Source organism: Odontomachus brunneus, unplaced genomic scaffold (assembly GCF_010583005.1).
Source record: "Odontomachus brunneus isolate Ranch 3 - 2012 unplaced genomic scaffold, Obru_v1 Obru_scaffold_035, whole genome shotgun sequence".
NCBI lineage: Eukaryota > Metazoa > Arthropoda > Insecta > Hymenoptera > Formicidae > Odontomachus > Odontomachus brunneus.
In genome coordinates, this window is record NW_022639485.1 from 1107084 (window position 1) to 1126321 (window position 19238).

Genomic DNA, 19238 nt, shown 5'->3' on the forward strand with positions numbered 1-19238 from the left:
CTGTCACGCATAAATACTCGCGGGTAGACCGAAGAGAAACAGCGCGCTTCGACCTCTTCGCGGAACGAGCTTGGCGCATCTCGCGATCGAGTTCCGGTGAGTAATATGTGCAAGTTAGATTACTCACTTCCTCCAAGATTGTTAATAACCGCACTAAGGAAAAAAAACCTCGAAAATTTATTTATGGGATACAAAGTTTACTTCTGTCAAGTGTGAAGTGAAGTTTATTTTTCTGTGAATAAATTTTGTATCCCACAAATAAATATTTCCAAGATTTCTTTTCTCAGCATTAACTTCAATAATTTTAACTAATACGTTCCATAAGATAATATACAGAATGGTTATGAAAAATTCATAAGTTCTTCACAGGCAAGATATATTCAAGATTATTTTTGTAGGTTGTGATAGGATCCTAGAAGGAGAGAGAATTTTAAGTGGTAACTGATTTTTTAGCCACTCTGTACTTACACGTACTTTCTCACGCGTTTCGCGTAACCGCGATCTTCGTCGTGCTACGCGCGGCCCACGATTCGTTCGCGTTCTATCCTTTCGATCATTGCGAGAGTAACATCTTAAATCGATGTAACACGACCAATCGTCCTCCAATTCAATACAATTATCCGCGTAGCTCTTTGTAGATGCGGCTCGCGTCCGTCCGCCATGCAATATCTGCAATCTAAATCGCACGGCTAAGAGTAAATGACATATTCGGTAGCGAAGTCGACTGGCGATTCTATCAGCCGGCTATTCTCCAACGCACGAAACGTCCCGCGCGATTATCGCAAACGAACGGACCTCGCGAGCGATTTACGAGACTTAATTGGTTAATTTCCATTAGCGCGATCCAGCTAAAGTAATACGTATAATTGATTCCTTTTTTTCTCCGTTCGCGCCATTCGCTCGCAGATCTCCCGGCGTATTCGCGATGATTTCAGGTTCTGCGTACTCTCACAGTGCTGCGGGTACTAAATATTACATGAACGCGCTAAATTTTTCACGAGCGACTCACGGACCGATGTCGTCGTCGTCGTCGTCGTCGTCGTCGTCTTCTTCTTCTCTTTCCTCTCTTTCTCTCTATCTCTCGGCGCGTAAACGCGCCGCAGCAGCTCTTCTACGAAAGTGGAAGTGCGAGGCGGAGAAACTCGATATTCAAGATCGTAATTAGTTCCTGGCGTACGTATGTACAGGATTTACAACCTGTTATTACTTCGCGAGTGAGGGGGAGAGAGAGAGAGAGAGAGAGACCCGTGGATATAGGGAACTCTCTCAATGCTTCGTGACGATGCGCGCTTGCCCGATATTATCGTTAAACAAGATTAATTTCCTTACGCGGCAATTTTTCCGATACCCCTTGAATAATAATTAAGTTACTATCTATATAATCGACTACGTACCATTTCAAATAGCGCGCAACCGTCGTCGACGAGCGACAAGAAAACGCACACAGCGATAGAGAAAACGATTTCTCTAAAGTTTCCTATAATAATCGACAATTTAAAAAAAAACTTCTTCAACAAAAATAGACCGTATTTAAAAACCTCAAAAGTAAAAATAAATGAAATAATATGGTCTCAATATTCCTGCGTATCCTGTCCTAATATTCTAACGATATTAATATCCTGTCCTAATATTCTAACGATATTAGTAGTCAGCGCAGAAACCTGACTGATTGAGGCAATAATTATACCTCTTTTTATTATTTACTTTACTACAGTTGTATCCACTTATTTTTATTCATTATAATAATTTATTGATTCTAATAATAATTCTAATAATATTATAATTATTTAATTAGATTAATTCTAATAATAATTTAATCTAATATAGTTGGTTATCTACTTAATTAAAAGTGTTCAAATTTATCTTTGCTTATCTTTTGCGCGCCAACTTCTAATATCATTAGAATAATAAAATAGAATTGTAGATATACAGAAATGATTGAAGCAAAATTATTTTATACATTTTAGGGCTTTTGAAGACGATTCATTTTTGTCCTAAATATATAATATTTTTTATACCACATACTTTTCAATTATTTACTAAAAGTTTCGTTTTGTATTTTTAGGTTTTTTCGGACCTTTAAGAAAGTAATGAAATTACCTGATTTCGAGGTCACATGGACAAACTCGAATAAAGAATGAGAGAAACTGAAAGAAATATATACAGAAATAAAGAAAAATATATTGAACACAATTGAACGGGGCGCACACACACATATCGGGTCGGCGAAATGAAATAAAACAAGCCTCGATTGACGTACTTTCTGCGTTGACGAGGGCAGGGAGAGAGACAGAGAGATTGTCGTGCTGAAATAAGATGCAAGGCATTAGCATTTCTCCCCGTCCGAATTAGCATGTTGCACGTAGTGACTAGCTAAACTGCGATTTAGGCCAATAGACACCGACGACAGTGGTCGTCCTTGCCAAGCAAATGTTGTTCCTGGCGACGATTGAACTGTCCACGCGACCCGCTTTTTTCCGGCAACGGGACATGGAACAAGGTGCTAAATGTGTTGAATCTCTATTCTTCCCCCAAGCGCTCTCTCTCTCTCTCTCTCTCTCTCTCTCTCTCTCTCTCTCTCACTCTTGCTCTCAGACTTGCATCTGTAAATTCACGGATATCGACTCTCGCCGGTGAATAATACCAACGACGTTCGTATTTACGTCGAGGACCTTAACCGCCGAAATCCGAGACGCATCGCGACGGCGAAATATCGCGCTTAATCGCGCGGGCCGCGAATTAAATTAAGCGTAATTTAAGCTCGGGCTATCGTCCATGGGCTTCCCGAGTGTGTCGGGAGCAAAAAGCCGCCGCGAGCGCGTATTCGCTCGCTCGCTCGCGCGGTGATTTACGAGCGGTGAGAATGAAAATTCGCGGTGCCGAGGAGGAGGACCGCCGCCAAATATCTGCGGCGAGTTTAGGGGGCCTCGTTTAAAGTCGAACGACCGACGGAGGACAAATCATTTTAACGAGCATTTTATTCAAATCGCCGACTTTATTCATGGCCCGCGATGCCGATCGAGTCGCCTTCGTTATCCAGGTCTGTCCCGTATCAAGCGGAACGTCAAAACACGCGCGAAATATAGTGTGTCCCAGATTCCCCGTACTGCCTTTCATTCGCGAATCTTCCGCGCAATTTACTGCCAATTCTCACGAGGCGAACCTTCCATGTTGCCATGTCTCGTCCTTCTTTATTGCGGGAGCTTAACGTTCAACTTAAAAAATATTTTTCAGAAAGCAACTTCCTTTGATGAACCTCCTGCGCGTACAATGCCGCGAGTCTCTGCGAAACCCGGACGAAGCCACTTCGATCACTCTTTCTCTTTCTCTTTCTCTCTCGAAGCGCTGAGAAAGATTTGAAAATTTACTTGCGGGATATAAAGTTGATTTCTGCGAAATGAAGTATTATTTGTGTGAATAAACTTCGTATCTTGCAGATAAATTTTCGAGTTTTATTTTTTTCTCAATGCATCTACTTTGGCAGAATATGAGGACATTTCAAAATGGCGCGAATCTGTTTGCAGATTTTGATTTTATCGCGCTGCTACCTCACAGCTGAGATTTTTTGTATCTCTGGAAAAAAATGCGTGCAAAAATATTGATTTTCAACAAAATTATCATAGTTCAAAGTTGTTCCGCGGATCTGACAGGTCCAAGATTGTTAATTAGTTTGTATCAATGAATGTACAAGACTACAGATAGATCTCACTATTTTTTGTCAAAAAATTTATTCTTTTATTTAAGGGGATGCTAGATACTGACATAATGTAGATTTCATATTTTGTACTGTTTTTTTGTATTTACTTGTATAAAATTACAAGTGCAGAGTGAAAGAAATGTCAATGAATAGCGGAGTACCCCATATTATATAAAAAATTTAAATAAGAATTTTTTAAATATTTTTATATAACATATGGGATACTCCGTCATTCATTGACATTTGTACTTTCATTGCGTGTAAACATTTGTAATTTTGCAGAACCAAATAGGAAAACAGTGCAAAATACGAAACTGCATATGTCGATATTTGGTATCCTCTAAAATGTGTTTTTTAAAGTTGATTTTATTTTGATGTAGTATTTTTCGTGCGTAGTCATATTTTTTGGAATACATAATAAGCACCACACGGCAAGAAGAAAGAAGTGTGGAAAACATCCAATACGAACACCCTATATATAAGTCGATACATCTTCGCGCGCATAAACAGCGATCGTTTTTGCCGCACGCTAAGAACTGGAGACGAGGAAGGCGGGAAATATTTTATTGGGCGGAAATCAACGAGCGAGGATTTTTTACCTCGAGATTGCCGCTGTCCTCGCATCGATTCCACTTAGCGATTGTATTTTACTTGCAAATGCAATGTTTGAGCTTTCACCGGACCCAAGCAGATTCGACTGAAGTCGCCGCGAAGAGAAAGAAAGAGAGAGAGAGAAAGAAAGAGAGAGAGAGACCGCGACGTTGAAAAAAAACAAAAAAGAAAGAAAGGAACGACCAAGAGAATCGTTTTGGCGTGAACAACATGGAGCTGCGACTCTGTCAGGTCGCTTTCTACGCCAAAATTTTCCAGCGCGGCTGATAAGCACCTAATACGACCGAAAGTGCCGTTCTCGTGGCCACGCGAGCGGGATATTTGCATTAGGAGGATCTCCAAACGGCCGCTACAATGTTGCGGCCACTCTAAGCGCAACGACGCGATACGGCTTTTACGCGCGCCTTAATTTCTACACAGAGTGGAAAATGAAATTTTCTCGAAACAACTCGCGCGCACGCACACGATCCTCCGAGCTTTTATCCGAGAAGAAGTAAAACGCAGAGAAGCGAAAAATTTCTCAACGCGAAATTCAGCCAAATGCACAAAGATTCAGCGAAATGAGTAGAAACGAAGTTTCAATTACGTGTGCGCGACAGCACGAATTTCAGCGAAAATAAATGAGGTTGATCCTGACAGGCTGCACAGATCCACATCGTGCATCTACAATAAGTGCACATCTGTGTTTATTGTCGCGAGAGATCCGCGGATTATTTTTGTTAAAACTTCTGCGGCGACTGACGATCGGTCCTAGTGGAGAAAAGGTCGCGAAAGCTCAAAATATCGCGACGCTCGCAAAAAGGTCATCGTGTCGTCGGACGCTTATCGTCAGAACCGACTACACGTCTCGATCAGCCACTTCTGCCTTACTTTCAGGAGATCCAGACCAGTACGAAGAGGACCATTTGTCTTCATCCGCGCTGTCATTTCTTTTCATTTGTTTCATTATCGTACCATGGCAGCCCCGATCGAGACCTGCTCTATTAGCGATATGACGTCGCGTGCACATGCCGAGCCCTTATCGTCGGGTACGTTGAACCTACGTGAAAAACCCGAGTGGAAAGACGACGCGTTTGCGAGCCCTCAATTTTGTCTTTGCGTTAAAAAGATGTCCGCGTGTTTGTCTCGCTTATTTAACGGGAGTTTCGCAATTACTTTTGACTTTAACAACTGTCCTGGTAGAAACATATGTTGTTTGTCTTTATTGTCCAGTTATTGTCCAGTAATTGTAAAAATACTGAAAGAAAGAAATCGTTGATCTAAATGAAATTATAGTTATTTCTTAGACCTACCATATTTTTGGTTGCTTTCTAACACGAAAATAGTAGTGGTAACATACATAGAAAGTTGTTATCACTAACATTATAATGGAATTTAATAAATTTTTTTTCTCGATTGTAATTTATAGCAATTATTTCTTTGTGTGATTACAGTTATCAAATTTTAATTTTTTTTCTCGGTGCACAGAAACTGGACAAGAACTTGGTGGAGCTTTATGTTGTGATTGAAGCAGTTTATGTGTATATATGTCAGCCGATTCTTTCCTAGTGTAAATAATATTAATTCAGTTTTGTAATGTTTATTTTAATTAAGTTTTATTGCCTATCATGAATAAATTTAAAACATTTATTTATACTGTTAAAAAAAGAGGTAAAAACGGTAAAATAAAATATATTTCTGAAATAAACTTTTGTCCCACAAATAAATTTTCGAATAATTTTTTCTCAGTATAACTACTTGTAAACTGTATTAAATGTCTACCAGGATTGCTCCAAAGAACAATTTCTCGTCGGATAGCTCTTTATAGATCGCCGAATTTTAAAATGCTTAATCTCGCCATAATATTTCTTGCGCCTTGGCAAAAAGTGGACGGACAGAAAGCGTGTGAAATCTATCGACGTGATTTCCACGGAGACGAGTAACCGGGACGGTCCTGAGAAGAATGACGAATATCGGACGAGGTCATATGTCATACACGGGGTGACACAATGAAAGCATACGATTTTACCTGCCACGTAACGCTACGATAAAAGGATAACGAGCCCGGCGAGGCCGAATAGCGGCGCAACCGCAGCCGCTTTCTTGGTCGTGGCCGAACGCTAACCTTCGATTCGCCACGCTAATGCTTTCAATTTACCCGATAATGCTCGTGACGCATTTCCAGCGTGGAGAAATGAAATTGCTGGATATAACGAGATACGCACGGCTACGACGGACGTTTAATAGCGCGGCAATTAACTCCGTTTGGTAAGGCAGAGAGAGAAAGAGAGAGAGAGAGAAGGAGGAGGACTTTATTTTGTATCGTAATTGTTAACGTAAGGTGATTGTCTAACTGTTACGACAGTCTAATAACCATGCTTGGTGATTAACCTTGAGATCGACAACCACTTTCTTTTTTCTACGACGCCTAAGTTTGTATTGCGAAAGTCGAAGGAATTCGAGGGTGCTCCCTTAGTGGTTCAAAGACGCGTCTTCATCTCATTACGTCATTTCATACGCGAGACGAATTAAGCATATGTGGGACATGAATTATAGCAAAAGAGTATAACAAAATAATTATAGAAATATACTTTTTATAAATAAATGAATATTTAGCAAAAAAATCCGTCAATTTAAAGGTTGAAAAAATTTCTTCCACTACTCGATACTTAACAGATTAATTTTTCGGGAAAGAGTAAAGGAAACTTATAGGTAAACCCACCTAAAAGTTACACTCCAATTTCTTTCTAATTTGACACAAATGTGAAAATACAAAAAATATTTAGGTCATATTTTTTCATTTTGGCCAACTTTGAGTTTCGCGGACAGTTTATAGTTTTTTAATGTTCTCACTCCTATCATCAACAAATACAACAAAATATATAAAAAATAAAATTGAATAAAATTGAAGATATAGGCGTTTGCTGATTATGAATATAAGGTCGAATGTGTAAAATTATTTGTATAAATAAAATATTTAAACAAAACATGTAAAAAGTTGAAAAAAATTATTTATATAAATAATTTCTCAGTTTGGCCAAGATTCGAACCATTTTTAACTAATTTACCACAGATTTGAAATATTTCATTTGGAATCTCGTCTAAAGAAATTTAGAATGGTTCGTGTCTCAGCTATGCCGATTTTATTAAAATTATTTAACTATATCTTGTATTCAATTTTATTTCTTATGCATTTTTGTTGCACTTGTTAATGATAGGAGTGAAAACATTAAAAAGCTATAAACTGCCCGTGAAAATCAAAATGGGTCAAAATAAAAAAAATACGACCCAAATATTTTTTGTACTTCTACATTTGTGTCAAATCAGAAAGAAATCGAAGTGTACCTTTTTGGTAGGTTTACTTGTTAGACAAAACACGTTTTTTGCATGAGATTTTGAACACGTCTAAGACATAAAATCAAGCATCTGCGCGTGCCACGTTAATGTATAACGTGAGCTTCCATTGATAAGTTATACAATAATAATTAATCCAATTACGGAGGGGAAGGGTACACAGACTGGCTCATTGATTGAGCACAACAGCGCGCGCAAGATAAACGCAGTCGCGACACGTGTACTCGTCGAAGAAAGGTACGCACGCACGCATGCACGAACACGCGCACGTGTACGCACTGTCAATTCCTGCGGCTGCGGGTATTTAATTAAGACTCGCCAAACACTGATTCGCCGAACGCAAAAAGCGCGACAGTAATTTCGTCAATCGCGCGTCTAGGGGCCTTATATCTTACTTTGAGTCAAAATTTTGGGCCTACTTCCGACCTCATATTTCATTTCCAACACCTACTTTGTTATTTTGAAATCTACATCAACTTCTTTCGATTCTATTTAACCTGATAACTTCGCCGAGAGGTCCTCTTTAGAACTTACAAGCAGGATTTTGTACGATTTCTGTGCCATTTAGAGGTACTAAGTGGGACTTCAGTTTCCATGTATATTAAACATACACGTGTTATTCAGAATATATATATGTTAGAAAATTTTGGGTGGAAAGTAGGGCCACAATTTCGATTCGGGATGGCTTACTGATTTTCAAGTTGAAACGACGTTACGTAGCGTAAGGGAAAGTGAACTTGGAATTATAAAGAAATATAAAGAATTCAACGTTCGTCAAAATAAAGCCTTCAAGAATTAAGTTCTTCGGATATAAATTTGTTAAAATCAGAAGGAAAAAAATGATTTAATTTTAAAGTTACTTAAATGTAACAAAATTTCTTTTGTTCTTGTGAAATCCTGTAGTGATTGTATATTAACGAATGTTTTTCATTATATGCATAGAAAAATATCATTCTACTGCGAAGAAAAGCGATTACTCAGTTTATTTTCCTTCTTTTAGTTAATGGTTATCTTCAGAATATTTTTTGAAGAATATTTTATTGATAATAATTTTCAAATATATTGATACATTGATTCAAAAGAGGAACTCATTTTCTTTAAAGAATATCATGAAACTTTATCGAAAAAACAGTTGATTCGACTCTCTATGCAGTAAACAAAACGTATTTTTGTTTTCATTTAATATTCTTGATTTAAATGCTAAATTTGCCTTCAGATTCAGAATGTGATTTGCTTCAATGCTTATGATAAACTTATGATGTATTTGCGGACACATAAATTTATGAAATACTTGAAAATTTACGAATAACATCTACTCGAATGTAGTCTGTGCTTTTCTGATGTGTATCTTATCGACCATGTTCGAATTAAGAAAGAAAAATTGAACGTGTCTAAATCTATATCTAACGTATCTAACGTGTCCGAATTCCCGAAAAGGTTAAACGATTTTTTGCGCCACGAGTCGCGACTTCCCATCGGACTACGGTAGAAAGTAACGAATGCCGCGCGAATACAACTAAGGTAAAAAAAAAAATAAAAAAGAAATAAGTGACGAAAGGCGTTCTAGTGACGAAAGGCTGAGGGAGCGTCGAAAAGCCGAACTTATCATATCGTTGGTCGGAAGCGTCGAGGGTAGGACTACGCGCGCGAGTTGGCCGCAATTAAAAAAGACGACGCTCTTTATTAAAGGTCTCGCGGGCGGACGAAATTGCGGCGCCCTCGAATGGACGACGTTATTCCGCGTGTTCTCGCACTCGCGGCATTTCCGCGCCTCGCTGCAGCCGCCGCCGCGTTCACGCTCGTTAAACCGCGTTTGTATTGCGCACGAGGGAAAGAAGAACTCCGGAGCGACACACGCGCGTAAATACACACGCGGCCGATAAAATCCGCCGTCTGTTCGACGGCACGTGTGGAATACAGAGGGGTGCTCTGAATTCGCGTGTGTATATTCAGGCAAGCGTGACGGAGCCGGGCAAAAATGGAACCGACACCAGCCACCCTCCTTCTCTTTCTCTCTCTATCCCCCTTTCCTTTTTTTGCCGTGAGGTGTAATTAATTTTTTAATAGCGCGGAATCGCGTCTTTTCCGAGCAGACGCGCCGGATGTGGCTGCTTCGTTTTTCAGTTACCCGCGTTCAACAACAATTCGATCCATTATCTTTGATAGCCAAACGCCACGTCGTGATTGGAATGAAACAATTAGGATCTTCGCGTGGAGAGACACACACACATACAGAAAAATACACACAATGCATTCAAATAAATATTACTTTACTGAAAAAGAGATACTTTTGAATGTTTACTTATGGGATATAAAATTTATTTCCGCGTGAAATAAAATTTACTTCTGTGCATAAATTATATATCCCACAAATAAATTTTCAATCATTTTTTCTTTAATTTGTAGAGTTTAACCAGGTTTTTATTCGATAAAGTTTTATAATATTCTTGTAAAGAATATAGCTTCTTATCTTTTGAGTAAATACTAATGAGTTTCCTTAAAATTTGTGATGAGTATATTATAAATAAAATATTTTTCGTTGAAGATAACTATTATTTTAAAAGAGGAAAGTATAAAACTAAAAGTGTAAAAACTGAAAAGTCGCTTTTCTAACAGTAGAATGTTTTTCTCTGTGTACAAATAACTCGTGAATACATTAAAATTAACATGTTAACAAATGATAGTTATGTTCACAATATAATAAGTTGCACATTATGTATTAACTATAATTTAGTAAAGTTTCTTAATTAAAACAAAAAATTAAACTTAAAATAAAGTTAAAATAAAGTTCTTTAATTTTAATTCTCATACACGGGTTTTACTTTTCATATCCGTTTTGTTTTCGCAGAGTAATGTATCTCCAGACATCTTTCAGAAGATTTCTACTTTATGTAAAATCACACAATGAGAAATTATAAGAAATATTTAACATGAGAAATAAAAGATCGTGATTATGCGTGTTAATTATGACTAATTCGACGTTCCTATCGAATAATTACTTTTGCATTCGATCGCGATGCAATCACTAAACAGTATAATTTCATTAATTAAACCTTATGTAATTCGAAATCACCGTGTGTTTCTCGAGAATTTCCTTGTGAGATAATTAACAAAGTCCTCGCGAAGCCTTCAAAGAAATGTAAACGGATCAAAGTATCGCAACAGCGCGTATCCCTAGTTGGAGAGCTGCAAGTGGGTCGCTTCTGCATTCATTCGGCGCACAAATAAGGAACAGAATGGGCAGAATGAATGAATTAGAACTGTGTCGCGTAAGTGTTCGCGATATACAATCCTGTACACACAATACCTCGCGGCGTAGCGCGCAGTGATGTCGATACTCAGCGGGGAAATGTACGGCGGGAAAAGTTCACGTCACACTTGTGTGCGCTCGGTGTGTCACTAGTTTTCCGATATACAGGGTGTCAGGATAATTATGGTCAACTATAATATTGATAATAATAATCTTATGTACACGTTACTCTTACCATTTTCGTGTTAGAACAATCAAAAAAGTCCGCTGCCATTTTGCAAATGACTACGTAAATATTCTGTTATTAATTGACCGTAGTTATGCAAGAATGATTCAACCCACGCAAGTGTGTTTCGAGAAATATGAAGATGAGAATTTTATGCATTAAATTAAGTTAATTGAAGTTTAGCATAATCAATTTTCTTCTCTGTAAGGATATTCATCGACAAACTTAACCCTAAAAAAATGTAACTAATAAAAAATAAAAACTTTTTAAATTAATTTTAGGTGTTAATAAGACTTGGATGTTTGTTATTTTATGTGGAAAGACTATGTGTACAAACTATCTGCGTTGATAACAAAACTAAAAAATTATTTTGAAAGTTGGATTATTCTTGCATAATTATACCCATTTAAAGAATCATGCGCCAATCTTCTTTAATTAATAATTAAAAATCTACGTAGTCGTTTGCGAAATAGTAGACTGTTTTCTTCAGTTTGAGCCAATATACAAGCACAAGACGGCAAGCGTCGCCGTCATCACAGCTCATCTACCGTATCGCACGTGATCATTCGCCAATCTCCTTTGGTCAACAATTCAAAATTTTACATAGTTGTTTGCGAAATGGTAGTGGAATTTTGTGTTCAGTTTGACGAGTTCTACCTGTACAAGCCGCGGCTGCAGAACGAACTGTCGGACACTCTGTATGTATATCGCGCTCAATAGCGGATTAATAAATCGATATAAGGAGCGCAAAAGGGCCGTGAGTTTCTCGCGCAGCTTCTCGTCGTCGTCCAGGAGAGATCAATCGATCGTCACGCGAGAACCACTGACTTCGGCGGACTTCGCTATTGTAACAGAATATCCATTACAAACTTATAATAATATGCAACCACGAGCGCGCGCAACCTATGCATGCTAATGGCATCTGCCGCTAGAAATAATTTCCTCGTGACCATACACCAACGGCCATGCTGCACGAAGGCAGGAAAGAGAGACGGAGAGAGACAAAAAGAGAGAAATACACGTGGCCGGTTTCGTCACACACATCTGCGACACCGCTTAATTGTTTACGACAAGGCTGTTGCTCCGCCACTCTGTCAATCATTTTCACGTGCGTGCATGCGTGCGCACGCGCCCGCCGCCGCGTCTCGCTTCGATATTATGTTGCATTCCGCTCGACGTGGAAATGATTGAACGCGCTATTATTGCGCCGAGTGTAATGGGAATGCGTGTGAAGATAAAGCGCGTCATGAGTATTCTCTTATGCACACGACAGCCAAAGTTCTATACAGAGAAAAGAATTTTTTGGTATTTGTAACTATAATCACACAGAGAAAATATTACTATAAATTACAACCAGAAAAACTATTTCTTTATTAAATTCTACCATAATGTCAGTTATAATAACATTATATGCACATTTTTACTACTATTTTCATGTCAAAACTACGAAAAAACATGGTTGGGGCCAAAAGTAACTCTATAATTTTAGTCAGATCAACCATATTTTTCCCTCAGTATACTGAGAAAAAAATATCTAGTATTTACTATAATTATATAGAGAAATAACTACTAAATTATGGTGAAGAAAACCATTCCTTTATTAAGTTCTACTAATAGTGATAGTAATCTGTGATAATAATCTTAATTGGTAGTAACATACGTGTTACTACCATTTTCACGTTAGAACTACCTAAAAATGTGGTTGAAATAAGAAATAATTATAATTTTATACGTAGATCAACAATTTTTTTCCCTCAGTGCAGTGGTTCCTACAGGACGATCAATCTTTAAGTTTGACGCTACTGACTACACGAAATATCTCGTCTCGTGGACGATAAAAAATTTATCGGCCGTGTTATAATAATTTGGGACCGCCAACCGTACTTGGGATTATTGTCGAACAGTAATAATCGTTCGCCGCGGCCAATTTCGCTAATTTGCAAATATCGTTTCCAGATTATCGTCATCATCAGCATGCCAAAGCTAAGGACGCCAGCGAGCAGCTCTCGTGGCCCTGAAATAAAACCGAATAACGGGCGAAATAATCCCACGTTTACGACGAGTGGCGCCGTAAACAGGATAAGACGCAATCGTAAAGCTCCGGCCCGGTGCACAAGCCGTACGCGGATATTTTTATTTCGGTGCTCCCATCCCCCCATCGACATGACGCGTCCACCCGCTGCTTATTGGATGCCCATCGCACCCTCTATCCTGCACTCGTCGCGATCGACGTTCCGACTAATGATCCACATTTTGCGGAACACGACCGGCAAGCACCAGAAGGGATCGTCGACCTGTGACGTGAACGAACCCCTTGGGTGTCCCCAAATAGACCCTTCAATTCTCACGATACTCTTCAAGCATCCCATCGATAAAGAACGTGAAAAAAACAAAACACGTTTCGACCCTAAGCACATAAATAGTCGGGAAATTACTAAGAAAATTTGATGAAGAATTATTATTATTATTTTATCGAGCATTTTTATTAAGTGCTTATATTTGGTAATACAAATCGATCAATCATTTTGTTATATACTCGTATTCAGACAATAATGAAGATTGGATGATGTCTATGTTAACTTATGTCACTAAATGGAAAGCATCTAATGTATTTTATTGAGCACTTATTTTATTTATCTAATTGAATGATATTGTACTGAATATTTATTTTATTTTCCTATTGAATATAATTGTTTTTTTATTAAGTACTTTATTAAACATCAGATAGTTACTCAATAAGTATTATTTTATTTGATATATTACTGGAAAATATAAAAAATAAATAATTATTGAATTTAAATATTTAATTTAACTCGTAATTGATAATTATTACTAATAAAGATAATTAATAATAATGTCGATAAGTTATTAAGTATATATTATATCAATTATAATAACTAACTTGTTATAATATTATTAATTATTATAATTAATAATATTATGTAATGGTGTTTATTATTATTAATTGTATATAATGTTGTTTATAGGCTAGCAAGCAGAAAAGTGCATATTGCATAAAACTATGACGACTAAAAAAAAACTATTACGACAATATCAGGGTAAAAAAAGACAAAAACTTTTATAGTTTGCTGATTTAGCTAATTTTATTAAACTTCCTGAATCGAAATCTTGATTTCACTTTCAATTTCAATGCTCCATTTAACGCTTACTTTGAAGCCTATATCAACTTCTTTTGATTCTATTCAACCTGCAGGTTTTGTCAAGAGATTCTCTTTAAATGTACAAATAATATTTTGTGCGTTTTCTGCTATTTAGAGGCGCTAAGTAGGACTTTAGTTTCTAATTATGTATTAAATATAGTACACTGACTCTTTAGAACATACAGATAAAAAGTTCAAATCGAAAAAGTAAGACTAAAGTTTCGATTCGGGAAGTTAAGCAGAATTATCTAATTCGGCTGACTATAAAAGTTGTTCCTCTTTCCCCTAATATCGTTCCCGAGAGCAGAACTTGTGCTCCAATTAATACTGACTAACGTTCGTAGAAACTGTTCCCAAGATATACCGCGGGATCTCGGATAAATCTGGACGTTTAGCGCGCTTCGATTTACATGGAGACACGAGAACAAAGTTCTCCCGGATCTCTCTCTCTCTCTCTCTCTCTTTCTTTCTCTCTCTCTCTCTCTCTCTCTCTCTCTCTCGCGCGTCTCTCGCCGAGGAACCTCGCTCCGGTCGTCGCCGCCGCTTCCTTCTGCGTCTATTTTCGTTGTACGCGCGCTTGTATGCGGCTAGAGGAAGTCGTCGCGCGCGGTGCACGTGGTATTCCGTCCACCGCCGTTTCCGTCTTTCTGCCTGCCTGCTTGCCTGGTCGCCGCGCATTCGCCACCGATCCATTCGGCACGTTTATTTCTGCTTGCTTCGCCAACGTCTCGGTACACCGCGCAACGGGTCGCAGTCGACGAGTCTGACCTCCGCGCCGGCGGCGGCGACGACGACGACGACGACGACGCGACTCGTTGAGTCCAAGTCGATTATCGAGAAAGAAGTCGTTATTTCGCCATCAGATCGAAAGATTGATATGTCGCGTGAGAGGACGATGCCAGGCGACGGCAAATCTCGCGGCCGTCGGTTTTAATCCTCGCGCACGGAGCTTGAAGACTCCCCTCCGCCCGCTCGGTGTGCTCGTGAGTACTCACGCGAGCTGGGTGCACCAAGGCCAAGCTCCGGACTCTTCGTCGCGAACACGAAGCCGCCTGAGCCGAATGAAGCCGCGCATTAGCGCGCGAGAAGAGCACAGGCGGACGCAGAATGCCGGCAGCGCGGCGTCGTCGTGTTTATCCAGACGGCGAACAAACACGCTTCACCTGAGTACCCAGCGCGGCGGGAGCACCTGCTCGATTCCGAATACCGCGCGGATACCCCCCGGATATATAACCCGACGCGGATCAGCCGCGCGACTCGATCTCTCACGAGATTCGGATGGAACGTATTCGATCGCGCGCGGCGTATCGCCGCTGCGCGAGTTCGTTTCTTCCTTCCGGCGCACGGACGCAAACCACGCTTTTCTGTCTCCTGCTCTGTCTCTGTCTGTCTCTCTCTCTCTCTCTCTCTCTCTCTCTGAACTCGTAATTTCTCAGTTATTCATACGTTTACGATTGAAACCCTGCTTTTTGCGTCTTTAACTACTTCACTTCCGCAAATCCGCGAGAATTTACGCGCCGGTCCATCTCGCGGGATTCCCGGAAAATTCGATGTCGATGTATTGTCGGAGAAGAAGCACCGCGCGAATATACTTGTCACGGAAGATAAGAATCGCTGTATATATTTTACGAAAAATAACTCTAAAAATAACTCTATTATATAACTTTTTGCTGAGTTCGTTTACTAGTTTTATATTCATTGAAATTGTTAATTTTAAGTTAGATAATATTCTGAGAGAAAAAATATTTGAAAAATAAAAAATATTTCAGGATGAGTTCACTCACATAACATATTTATTTAAATTTAAATTTTTTTATAAACAACTGTTTTTTTATAAACTGTTTGTTTATAAACAATTGCTTTCGTGAAAAAGACACACGTAGTGTATATTTCAGGAAAATATATATAAATATATTTCAGGAAAATATATTTTTTCATTTGATATACAAAATATTTTTCTCAATGACAAAATACAGATAAACTGTATATTAATACTGTATATTAACTGTATATTAATACAGATAAACATATTTTTAATACCCATTAAATTATTGTTTATTTTTTTATATTTTTTCTCTCAGCATAGTTCTCTCAGCGAATAAGGAGCGTACAAGGAGAAAATATTGTAGTAAAAATTTAAGTGAAATTATATATAATAATTATATTATATGTGGAAATTATATTTCATTTTACAATTTTTCTTGTAAAATCGACCTATGTTGAAAGTCCCGATTTTAATCACCATTAGTATTGTAAATAAATTACAGAAATAGTAAATTTTTGGCAACCTATTTGACATACGATATAAAAAGTATTCAAGTAATTACAATTATTTTATAGTAAAAAGTCAAACGTTTTTAAACAAATATATAATAATTTCGGTCATAATTCTGTATGTGATCTCTAAGAGAGATTGCAGAAATTGTATATACTACAATATGTTCTTTTCGTGTAAAAAAAATAAATTGTGCGATATTATTACTGATGGTATATTCTATTACATCGAAATAAAAAAATTATCTTGATTTTAAACCAACTTTTCCAACGATAAAATTTTCTAACGATAAACTTTTTCAATGATAAAACGATAAATAAAAAGTATCTTATCTCAAAGTCGTTTTCAAAAAGTCGGAGATGGACATGAAATATTTGTCATCCATACGAGTGACAATTTCGATATTACATAAAAAGGTTTTCGTCAATTTTACCGTCACGTTTGTATGTCTGTATGTCTTCTCATGTCAGATATAAATCGAGTCCAAGAGTGATATGGAGTGATAAATGGTTAACTGTTATCCGTAAGAAGGCTCGACTCGTTGCTTTTAGAGGGCTCACGTGTACGGAAAAAGAAATACTTTACGGTATTGTCCTTTGAGAACGTAATAAAAGCCAGGTGTTTTATCGTCGATATTTATAGCGTCGATGGAAATACTTGCGAATATCTCTATGCGAACCGCGCTAATACCGTAAGAACGCGTTCGTATTAATACCGTGTATCTTGACCGGCATGAAACACGTCGCACTGGTATTTTTATGATGCCGAGTAATTTCATATAAAACGCACATTCGCGCTGGTCTCGGCTGAGTAGAAGTAAACCGCGGGTTTACAGCTGCGATTAATAATAATAATCTCGCGAACGATATATAACGCGGCGACGATTCTTATCAACGCGCAAATCCTCAAATATAAAGTGCGAATTTTACGGCGAGAAATGCTCGACAATCTCCACGATTATTTAATAATATCATCTGGTAATCGACGAGGAGACCCGGTAACGAGTGTGACGAGTTTATTTACAAATGGAAGCTAATCAACGATATCCAGTTTTAACTGCATTCTCTCTTGTCGCTCTTGTGCAGTTACCTGCACGCTGAACTAACAAGCACCTGCCCGACCTCAGTTAACCGACACGAGAACCGATTCCCAATCATACGTCGATAAGTGATCACAAGATACCTCGCCAGGCATTGTAACTTTTTTTAACGCCACGCGCCATTAAACAATATATCTGCGCATGTCTTTTTTTAAATACGTCACGCGATAAAAATATAATTTCGTTTTTAGCGGAGTACCTGTATATTTGTGTGTGTATATGGCCTTAAGAGGAGATATTCTCCTAAAAGGAAAAAGAAAATATTCGAGTAATATCTAAAAAAAAAACTAGTTGTAAAGTGCTATTTCTGGTAATCTTATATTCTAGGGGAGAACTTTTTATAGAAAGAAAGTATTCTTTTTCTAACGAAGTAGACTATATTAATTGGAAATCTACTCGATTTATTATATTAATTTTTTCTCTTTGGAGCTAAGAGAAATAAGTTTAAAACGAAATTCCTCTAACTTCAAGAATAATGTTTCGAATATTTTCCTTTTGGTTTTAAACGAATGCTTTTGAGGCCGTGAATAAGAGGATTCTCTAAGAATGAGATTATATATTTTTGAGTAATGAAATATTTATATTATAATATAGTGCACGTGTGTGTGCATGTGTATGTGTGTATCAGAGAAAAGTATATACTAGTATATATACGCTTGAAAGATCTGTAAAGATAAAAATTTCCGTGGATAAACGCTTGTCAAATTACCCAACGCGACCAGAGCGTCGCGTTCCCACCGTGAATTCGAGCATGTCGACACAATTAAGCAAATTCATAAAATCCGTTAACGCGCGGCAATATGGCGCCAAGACGCAAGAGAGCACGGAATGGACGATGTATATCGCAAGGCAAATCGCGATGCCACGATCGCTTCCTTGCGCATCTATGCCGCTGCCGGGATTTCACGAAGGATTTCGCGACGAATTTGCGAAAACGACTGCGTTCGTTCACGCGGGCAAGCATGCACATACCTCGATACGAACCGGCGAGTGGTCGACGAGCAACGGTCCGTTGCCACACGGTTGACGACGTCGCATCTCCCCGGCGTCGGTTGCTTCATTCGCGCCGCTGCCTTTCCCGGCTCCACGACGTCCACGACGACGACGACGATGGGGACGGCGACGGAGACGACAAGGATGACGAAGGAGGACCCAGTGTGACACGCGTTCGACGGGATTTCGCGGCGGCCGACGCGACGCACATAGCCGCGCGCGTTCGAACTGAAGACAAGCGCGTTCACGTGATCCCGCGCTAATTCGCCAATCAAACCGCGGCAGCGCTGGAATCGGCCGCGAGCGCTGTACTCGCCAGTCACCTTGCGCCCCCCCGCGAATCGCGCCGCACTTTACGACGACGGAGGCGACGCAACTACCGCGGCGGCGGCGGCGGTGACGTTTGAATCGCGCCAGTCGATGCTCCGCCAAAGGCAGCCCCGATGCTTACACCCGCGTTTCCAGGCGACGCGCCGGATCCCCGCGCATGACCCTTACGCGTGTAACGCGAATCGTTACGCCGTAATCGCAGATACGTAGAGCTGGATCGAAGGGCAATCCGCTCGCCGAATATCGAGGGACAGAGAGGTGT

The 19238-nt window shown here is 39.0% G+C and overlaps 1 protein-coding gene across 2 annotated transcripts in view; it reads right to left on the bottom strand.

The window, feature by feature from the left end:
* The window catches only part of LOC116843753 (solute carrier organic anion transporter family member 74D), a 332001-nt gene that overhangs the window by 180248 nt on the left and 132515 nt on the right, over positions 1–19238 (bottom strand). The window contains exon 1 of one of the 2 annotated variants that reach the window (XM_032814484.1): positions 18626–19092. The exons of the other annotated variant lie outside the window; for it this stretch is intronic. The gene's annotated coding sequence lies outside the window, so the exon portion shown is untranslated. Of the gene's footprint in view, positions 1–18625; positions 19093–19238 lie in introns of those variants that run through there. 2 annotated transcript variants of the gene reach the window in all.